Source organism: Equus przewalskii, chromosome 21 (genome assembly GCF_037783145.1).
Source record: "Equus przewalskii isolate Varuska chromosome 21, EquPr2, whole genome shotgun sequence".
Classification (NCBI taxonomy): domain Eukaryota; kingdom Metazoa; phylum Chordata; class Mammalia; order Perissodactyla; family Equidae; genus Equus; species Equus przewalskii.
The window spans coordinates 3,425,081-3,432,225 of record NC_091851.1 but is presented as its reverse complement, the minus strand read 5'-3'; positions in this window follow the sequence as shown (position 1 = coordinate 3,432,225).

Genomic DNA, 7,145 nt, shown 5'->3' with positions numbered 1-7,145 from the left:
AAACTACGAAGGACCAGAAACCTTGTTTTCTTACTAATGTGAGCTTGGAACCACATTGGCTTTCAAGTGAATTGGCCATGACCACACCAACACTTGGATGTGACTGGAGCTGTGACTGCGGGCAGATGTGAGCTTGGCGTTTGCATGCCCACATTCACAAACTTTTCTCCTTTCTCTTGGTAGCACACTGAGGCTGGCCTTGCTGGAGAACACAAAACTGATTGCAGACGTATATTACCTGAAAGCATGCTGTTTGGCTTAATGCGAGGTCTGTATACTTAGGCTCTGATTTAGAAAAATGCAACATTTACCCAGGATATTTGACAAATGCTCAGAAATGTATATTATGCCAGACAGCTGTCTAAGCAGCAGGCTTCTCCCATGGAGAGCTCACTAACCCCATTTCCACTTACTGAATAAGGAGCTCTGTCTTGTCTGGGAGGAATCATAAAATCCAAACGTATGGCTTCAAAGTGAGGAGTGAGGAGGGGGTCAGAAGCTTGTGAAAATCACGATTTCTTGCTAGGACCCAAGGACTAGCCAATGCTTTTCCAAGTATGCATTTTAAGTGGTCATTATCTGTTTATTTCATTTATCTATGCATGTATCTATCTATTCATCCCATTTCAAAAAGGCTTTGAAACTGCAACAGTGATATGCTATCTTTCTAATTTCTTTAATATACAAAGAGCTCTTATAAACCAATAAGAAAAAGATGTTCCCAAAAGATATGAACAGAAAAAGACATACTAATGTTTTAAAAAGATTTTTACTTATCAACTGGGCAGAGATCAAAACTTTGAAAACAGGTCGTGGTTAATCTGTGATAACACACAGTGCTGGTGCGGCTGTGGGAAAGCAGCCGCTCTCATACAACGCTAACTGGAGAGCAAACTAGCATACACTTTTGGGGAAAGCAATTGGCCAATACCTTTCAAAATTTAAAATGCGTAGATTTCCTTGTCCCAGAAGTTTCTCTGGAATTCTAACAGATAAGACTCATGTTCACACAATTTGAATATGGTACAGTGACTACCTCTGGGGTGGGGAATTGTATGGGCGAAGACAGGGGTAAGAGAGAAACTCACTTATTCTCTGCATGCCTCTTGCATTAAGTTTCCCAAACACGTGCCTATATTACTTAGTCACAGAAAGAAATTTTAAAAGTATATTTGTTGGATGCATAAATGACTATAAATTCAACAAAAATAAAAAAAGAAAAGGAAATGGCCTATAAAAATACAGAGATCAAACTGAATAAGAAAGTGATAAATTAGGCTGAAGGGAAAATAAAGGTAGAAACATTAAGGCGAGTCCAGAGGAAAGCCTGCATCACGCACAGTTGCTAGAGGTGGGCTGGAAATTCCTAGCACCAATGTAAAGAGTGCAGAGGGTCTGAAAAATGAAAGCAGTCATTTACCAGAAGTATAACCATCCAGGACCTGAGACTGCAGAGAAATTTCTCCTGTGCGTCCTCACAGAGAAGGATATAGCAACTAATGTCCAAAAAAAAAAAGCCCTCAAAAAAACCAAGTTTCAGTAACAACCTCTCCTTGTGGTAGATTGATTACTATTCCAGATTCTCCTTTCTTCTTTGTAATAGGGTTCTCCACCCAAGCTCCTTGCCTGGAGACTTAGCGGTGCCTCCCACTAGGGCAGGCAGAAGGGACATCCCCACCCGCTCTCTAACACAAGTTCCCTCATGGAACTTCCTTTGTCCAGTGAAACAAGGGCAGATTGGAGAGCCATGTCTAACCAGAGGGTTTAAATGTGCTTGCATGGTTTGGCTTGGCCTTTTGGGCTTCATCCCCCACTGTGAGAAATGCATGCCTCATGCAGCCATTGCTCCTTCAGCCTCTCCCCTGGAACAAGACACGTGGAGCGGTCTGGAACCATAAACAAAGCCTGGAGTCCAGTTGAGATTGGCTAAACTGCAGCTGATCTGCAGACGTGGTGTGTAGAGTAAGTGTTTGCTCTAGTAAACAAATGAGATTATTGCATTATTGCAGCAGGACCCTAGCTAATACATCTATGGAGATGGGGATGAAAAGCGAAAATGAGTTCAGAAGGAGGCTTTTGAATTGCTGGAGATAGTGAGGATGGGCAGGTCCTCTAATAAAACAATATGAACTTCCCCTAAGGTCATGACCTTACCTGAAGACACTAGGACATTATTGATTAGTGGAGTATTATACCAGGTGACACAGTGCTGTGTGAGTGACTGCAGAAGCAATTAGTGTTATCACAGGAAAGCTGCCCTGTGATCCTGAGGATACCACCTGATGATTTCGGGCATTCATTGAGAGACGCTTAGAAACTGAGGTTGATGGGTAACGTGTGTGCGCAAGTGCGTGCACCTGGGGGTTGCATTACAGGCCATTCTTCTAAGAATCTTGGTGCTAAAAGTATGTCAGGGTCAAAGACCAAAACACAAGTGTAGAGTCAACCATCCTGAGCCTCACTTTTGGGGTTTCTCCCCATGTCCTTCAGTGTGACTCAGTTCTCCAGGAACAGTGTTGGTGGTGCCTTCAGGAATAGTCCAGGGTGAGAGCTGAAGGCAGAGGCTAGACGTACGCATGGGGAGTTCATTCTTCAAAAGGGATAACAAGACCCCTGTAAGCACAGCATGGTTCTATCAGATTGTCTCAAACAAAAGCCTTGGGCAGTATTTTGGCATATATTTTGTAATCTTTTTGTGTGTTTAGAAAGAAAGAGAATGTTCTTCAGATATTCAATGACTTTTGGCTTCATCCTAGGCCCGTCAGTGAATGTAACAACAAGGTTCAATGATGAGGCATGCTATAAGGAAGGAGAAACAACACAATTGCCTATGAAAACAACTTAAAAAGTTATTGGCCTACATATAAAAGTGAATTTTGGTGGATGCAAATATAACTAATGCTAAGGCGGGGAGTAGGGTGGATGTGGGGCAGGAAACCCACAGAGGTGCAGAGGGCTGCTCGTGACTGTCCCTGGAGCGCGCCACTCCTGTCTCCTGTTCCCACTTCTTTTTAACTCTCCTCCCCTCTAGGCAAGATCCTCAGATGTTTGGTGTTTATCCTTTTATCCGTGTCTTCTTGTTAAACCTGCAGAGTACTTTTATTTTCCATAAATGTGTAATACAGATGCCACCGTGCTTCTTGCTCTCATTCACTCAGCACTGTGGTTCTAAGATTTGTCCTCCTTCCCTCTGCACGTCAGTCTGCTGCTTTAACCCCCTCCTGGTGTCCTGACTGTCGTTCACCACTGTAGCTCTCCATCTCTTAGGTGGGATACTGTTTACACCATCCCACTCTGCAAACAGTGCTGGAGTGAACAGCCGAGCACACAGCACTCCACAGACTTGGGTGGGAATTTTTCTGGGTACCCCCCAGAGGCAGATTTCCTGGATCGTAGGGGATTTGTAGATTTAGAAGCTGTGGGGATTTTATCTTCCTTCCCGCCCTCCCCATACCAATTCCTCCAACCGCTCTCCCTGTTTCTGTCGGGAAGCTGCCTCACCGCAGGCTGGGTACCTCCGGTCACCTTTCTCTTCTCCCTTCTCTTTCCTTCTCATTTCCTTCATATCCAATCAGCTTCCTAGTGATCCGACCTCTGCCAGTCTCCTGTCACACTCGTATTTTCATTCTCACCATCACAAGTCTGGTTTCAGGTCTTGAGTGCCCTGATAGAAATGCAACAGTTTTCTAATTGGTCTCCCCACTTGGGGCTCTCTCTGACAGCAGCTCAGTCCACGTATGGATGCACGTTTGGTTCCTGCTACTCCCTTGCTCTCAGGCCTTCAGTGACTCCCCAGTACCTTCTGAGCTGGCATCCCAGACCCTCCACAAAATGACCCTTCTCTCTTGTTCCAGCCTCCAAGTCCCTCCTTCAGTCTTGTCTCTTCCACCCTCCCCCCTCCAGCTCCTCCTCGCTGCACTTTAGCAAACCTAAACACTGCTCAGTGCAAACACCAAACCTCCCCGTGTCTCCCGGTCTAGGACCACACATCTTTGGGAGGGAAGAGGGATTCTAAAAGAAAGTGTGGAGAAGGAGGGTGGTTTTATTTTGAATATTCCTACTTGGCTGAGTCAATTTAGAGAGTCACTATTCCCTGCTTGTTCATCTATTGTTTTAGTCTAAAGAAGAGAAATATGTGCATGAAGGGAAACAGTGGCTTGATTTCCCTGGTGTTGTGTCCTTGGATATCTGTCTATCTATCTATCTATCTGTCTGTCTGTCTGTCTATCTATCTGTCTGTCTGTCTATCTACCTATCTATCTATCCATCTATCCGTCTATCTACAGTCATTTCAAACGCCAACCTCTCTCTATGTATTTACAAATACATATATTTACACATACATATACATATATACACATACATATATATTCTTCAGATATTCAATGACATTATCTATAATATAATATGTAGATGTCTCTATATATCATATATATACTTAAATGAAGAGAGAGAGAGAAGAGACATTTATTTAAAGACCAGCTCATACAATTGTAGAGGCTAGCATCTGAAGTTTGCAGCGGAGGCTGGCAGGCTGGAGTCTGAACAGAGGCAAACTCCTTCCTTTTCTAGGGGGAACCCAGTCTTCTCTAAGGCCTTCAACTGATTAGATTAGGTCCATTCACATTATGGTGGGTAATCTGCTCATAGTCTACTGATTAAATGCCAATCTCATCCAAAAACATCTTCACAGCATCCAGACTGGTGTTTGACCAAGCAACTGGATGCCATGGCCTAATGAGGCTGAGACATAAAATTAACCATCATTAGATCAGTGCCACCATACCTCATGCCCAGCCTTGAACCAGTATTTCAGTCTTCTGCTGGTCCAGGTGGGGAAATGGGAGAAAAATGAGGACCCTACATAGACCCTCTCGTTAAATTATGAATATCATTGACATTCCTGCTAGTCCAATTGGGAGATATTTGCCACTTGGTTTGTAAATATAACGATGTGTGTCTTCAGCACACATTTCCACTGTTTGGCAGACGATGCATCCATAACACATCCATGGCACATGGGTTTAGGAAATTATTTGACTCCCTAGTTCCAGATGGTGACATATTCGTTTTGTGATACTTGAATATGAATGTGTTAAATTTTTTATGTGTATGTGTGTATGTGGCAGCATATGTGTCACATCTGGAATATCAGAAATATCAAGAAACCAGATGTATATTCATATGATCAGATATGTGTACAAGCATATACTACATACCCCTTTAAAATGCGAACAGTTGCATTTGTATCCTTTGGTTTTATCGAAGGACTTTGTGAGTGAATAAAACCATAGGAAAACATATGGAAGAGCAGTCAAATGGGTTATCAATATAATCTACGTTGTTTTAACAGCGTCACAGAGGGCAGAGGAAGGGCAACGGTATTTATTGATATGTAGAGTTTATGGCAGGTCTGTGTGAGGCACTGCTCTCATATTGTCTCATCTGATGCTGTGCGAGAGCGTTTTCGTTCAGCTGGGGAATCAGGCTCAGCAAATAAGGTGCACACGTGAGATTTGAACTACAGTGTACCTTAGTCTAAATGCGTATGGTGTTTCCCCTTATTATACCATAGCCGCATCTCTGCCATTTATTGAATGCTTTCGGAGCACTCAGTAGCAAATTATTCATAAGGCTTTATGGTGATAGTGGGCAATGCGTGGAGACTGCTTTGAAAGTCTTGCAGGAGAATTCTGCTTTGTGGCTTAGAACTTGGGGACACACTTTCCCGGTGTGGTGATCAGAAGGGAATTCATCCTCCGTCTCCCTCTTTTCTGCTTCAGTACGCACCTTTCCCCACACAGGGCATTTTAGAGGAAATTCTGCTAGTCCCTCCCTTTACCAGGTTCCTTTGTTTTAGAAAAATCATTCCAAGTGGCCTGAGGGGGATGGATTGGAAGGGATCAAGTTGGGAGACTGAAGAGGTGATACAGGTGGTGCGTGATGGAGACGGGAACGGATTCGAGACTCTTTAGGAAGTACAATCGGCAGGACTTGGTGTTGGCTGGGTGGGTTGGGAAAGCGAAGGTGAATGAGGCCAAGGATGACTCCTGAGTTTCTGATTTTGGCCCTGGGGCAGATAGAAGCAAGTTCGGATGGAAAGATAATCAGTTCACTTTGTGTCTGCCGAGGTGGAGGTGCCTGTGGGCCATCTGGGTGGAGCTGTCCAGTAGGTGGTGCTGTGGCCGTCAGGAGGGAGAGCTGGCCTGGACACGGAGCTCTGGGAAACACAGTGACTGGCACATTACCTGGTTCCTAACAGGTACTCAATAGATATTTGTGAAATGCATGGGATGGGAGGGGATGTTGCGGACATACTTGGATTGGGAAAAGAAGTTGACAGGTTTGCATCAGAAGGTTTTCTTTCCCTGAAGGAATTGTTATCTCCTGAGGAGGAGGAGTGGGTGGTGGTGTTTTAGGCTTGAGCAGAGAGGAGAACTTCTGAACTTGTCAACTATTTAAAGGAAGCGAGTCAAGTAAAGAAGGATAAGGAGATCCCTGGACAGTATCAAGGGCTGGATTGAGGTTGGATGCTGTAAACAAATAGTGATTCCAGCCTGCTAGGTGGTATGACTTCGCCCACAGGGCTGTTATCCTGGGTTTGGATCCAGATGGCAGAAGTTGGATCGATTAGCGTTGGAGTTTTACTGAGTACTTACAACGAAAGCGAGGCCAGGGAGTTGATGTGATTGACAGAAATGGAGTTTGAGAGTGTTTCTTTCTCTTCAGTTTTTTAAAAGAGTTTGAAAAGAATAGATATTAGTTCTTCTTTAAATGTTTGTTAGAACTCACCAGTGAAGCTATCTGGTCCTGGGCTTTTCTTTCCTGGGAGGTCTTTGAATACTGATTCAATCTCCTTACTACTTATTGGTCCATTCAGATTTTCTGTTTCTTCATGATTCAGTCTTGACAGGTTGTATGTTTCTAGGAACTTATCCATTTCTTCTGGGTTGTCCAATTTATTGGCATTCATAATAGTTTCTTATGATCCTTTGTATTTCTGTGGTATTTCAGTTGTAATGTGTCCTCTTTCATTTATAATTTTATTTATTTAAATCTTCTCTCTTTTTTCTTGGTTAGTCTAGCTAAAGGATTATCAATTTTGTGTACTATTTCAAAGAATCAACTATAGTTTTGTTATTCTT